The sequence below is a fragment of the Urtica dioica genome, chromosome 10, assembly GCF_054948205.1.
Source record: "Urtica dioica subsp. dioica isolate 48M chromosome 10, U.dioica_male_clone48M_v1_H2, whole genome shotgun sequence".
In the NCBI taxonomy this organism is placed as follows: Eukaryota; Viridiplantae; Streptophyta; class Magnoliopsida; order Rosales; family Urticaceae; genus Urtica; species Urtica dioica.
The window spans coordinates 888,821-892,160 of NC_142765.1; the positions used below are offsets into that span (position 1 = coordinate 888,821).

Consider the following 3,340-nt stretch of genomic DNA (forward strand, 5'->3'; position numbering starts at 1 on the left):
GGTCAATTAATAAATACTTATCGCTCACCCATTTCATCATATTCCACTATGATTCAATTCATTAAGAAATAGGAAAGAGAATTAGAATGTGTAATTAAACTCTAAAGTAAGCTCCATTAATTCACTATAAATATACACGAGAGATATCTATAGTCTTCATTACAAAACAAACAAATCCATTTCACTTCTTCTCATATCCTCTCAAGTCATATAACTCTTTCGATCTCTTCAACAAAAAATTACTCATATCTCATACACAAAAACCGTTTTTCATTTTTAGTCGACAATAATTCATTATTCCTAAAAAAAATGTCAATAACAAGAAACTATTCCCATCTCCATTTTCTAGCGCTCATAATATTCATTTCACTTTCATTGGCTCTCGCCTTAGACGAGTCTGAAATCAGAAACCCGATGTCGAAACTCCAAAGCTCATATGGAATTACGAGAAGGCTTAGCCGAGCGATCACACCCTCACCAAAGAGAGTATTCATTAACGTGGATGGTTTTGGCGCCAAAGCCGATGGAACAGACGATAGCCAGGTAAACAATTAATTATACCATCAAAATCAAAATAATTGATTCATACATAGTACATGGATATTTTATGCTGATTTTTGGATATATGTTTATACAAATATATATAGGCATTTAACAAGGCATGGAGTAGGGCTTGTTCCTCTAAAGAAGAGAGCATAATTTATGTGCCAAGAACCAAATAAGTTTATCATCTTAAGCCAATCAAGTTTTCAGGGCCTTGCAAGTCTTCCATTACAATGAGGGTGAGTTTGTGTTAGTAAATAATAAATTAATTTCGGTTATTATTAACGTCGATTAACTAATAATTAACAAGATATGGAACGGTTGGAATTGTGATTATGAATAGATTTCGGGAGTGATAAAAGCGTCGCCACATCATTCGGATTACGAAAGCGACATAAGGCATTGGATGGTGTTTGAGGGAGTCCGAAACTTGAGAGTCGAAGGTGGTGGCACTATCAATGGCAATGGAAGGAAATGGTGGCTCAACTCTTGCAAAATCAATAAAGCTCTTGTAAGTATATATATTCTCATTTAATACATATTTTTTTTTCATTTTAATCATATTAATATAAATATCTAACTTTCTTTGTTTCCCTTTTTAACTTGGTGTCTTCCCATTTTCTTTCGTCCACAGCCTTGCAAGCATGCCCCAACAGTAAGTTCAATTATCTATCTATTGTGTTTTTCATTCAAAAATCCATTAATATGGAAATAATCTTATATTAATTTGAATTTTGAATTTTGAATTTATGCGTGTAGGCTGTGACATTTTATGGGTGCACCAATCTAGTGGTGGCCAATTTGAGGTTCAAGAATGCACAACAAATGCATTTAACATTTCAGAAATGTTTGAACGTAAAAGCGGTGAATCTGAAAGTGATTGCCCCCGGAAATAGCCCCAACACCGACGGAATTCACGTCACCGCATCTCAAAACATTCACATCATGAATTCTCTCATCAGAACAGGTGAGTGATATATATTGTTTCATGATATGTATATATATTTCTCTCTTTACGTACTAATAAATTGAAGATATATATGCACGTGAAATATTTTTTTTATTAATTACTTTTACTCCTATATATGAAGGTGATGACTGCATTTCAATAGTGAGTGGATCAAAGAATGTTAGAGCTACGGACATAACTTGTGGACCTGGCCATGGAATAAGGTATTTATTTATGAATTAATTGTTATATTAGAACATAATACGAATCAATTTATGTATAATTTTTTGTATTATATATACTGACATCTCGGTTATTAATAATTGATAAATTATCCAGCATTGGAAGCTTAGGAGCTGGGAATTCAGAAGCTGAAGTTTCGAACGTGTTTGTGAATAGAGTCAAATTCACAGGAACCACTAACGGAGTGAGAATTAAGACTTGGCAGGTACGTAAATAATATTTCTACAAATTAAATTTTATTTATAACCAAAAAGGGTCATTTTATTAAATGTCTCTTTTTTTTTTTCAGGGAGGTTCTGGATATGCGAAGAACATAATATTTCAAAACATATTAATGAGAAATGTTAGCAACCCAATTATCATTGACCAAAACTATTGTGACCAGAAGGAACCATGTCACCAACAGGTAATTAATCAATTAATTATACCGAATGTAATCTCTTTTTTTGCAACCCTAATATATTACGTATATATAATCAGTATAAATACAAAATTTTAACGTTATTTTGTAATTATTGCATGTATATATATAATATAGGCCTCAGCCGTGGAGATAAGCAACATTAAATACATAAATATAAAAGGGACAAGTAATTCAAAAGTGGCTGTGAAGTTGGAGTGTAGCAAAAGCGTGCCATGCAAAGGCGTTTCTCTTCACAACGTCGGTTTCGAGCGCGAAGGAGATAGCGATCTCGTCGAAGCTTCTTGCCAAAACGTGAAGCTCAACAGAATTGCAAGTGTTTTTCCCAAATGCTCTTGATTTTATTTATTTGATAATAATTAGCATTAGCTTAATCCATCATATTGGCCCTATAGTATTGTTACCTATAAGTGGCCTCGTCTCTTTCTTTTTTTCCTTAGTTTTTTCTTCATTCTTGGATATATGTGCATACACACTTATCCATTCTTTTTGCATATTTATACCTTTCTTTTTTTTGGAATTTAATCAATTTTTTATTGGTTCATGTAATTTGAGTGTTAGATCAGCATCTGAAACAGCTATTTGGGAGTTTCAGAATTTAGTGAATAAAGGTTCTGAGAATTATGTATCAAGGTTGGTTGGTTTATAAACGGATTCATATGTATATTGAGTTTTGTTAATCTTTTGAATTTTTGGATCGAACACTTATTTGAAACAACTACGGCTCAAAAACGTTGTTTTAATTTATAGCTACGTGTTAATTGGTTTATATACACACATGCACGCACGCTAAAAGCGTTGTTCTATTTTTGAGTAAATTGTAATCCCTCAAAAACAGCGATCCGATGATATGTATTTATTGTCGAGGGCCAAATTTGATTCCTTCAATTGCCAACGCTCAAACAGAGAACAAGGAAAAAGTCTTGAAGATAAGAGTTCTAATAATTTCTTGCTGATGATGATCTTTTCTTTTTCTCTAAGTTATAGTGTCCTTTCATAAATGTTTTTTCTCCCTTATTGTTGAGGCCTCTTTTGTTTCTTTACAGGTTTGAGTAAGGATTAAAATATTGCATCTCGCGGTCGTACCGTACTTCCAATTTTGGGGTATCTCATCTCGTACTATTGTATCCCGTGATTTTTGATGAACGTTGGGGGTATCTCGTACTGTGTGGTAAACCGCATTC

The 3,340-nt window shown here is 33.1% G+C and overlaps 1 pseudogene; it reads left to right on the forward strand.

Annotated features, from left to right (window-relative positions):
- Positions 1-309: 309 nt before the first annotated feature.
- LOC149382852 (polygalacturonase-like) lies at positions 310-2,495 on the forward strand (annotated as a pseudogene).
- Positions 2,496-3,340: the final 845 nt, after the last annotated feature.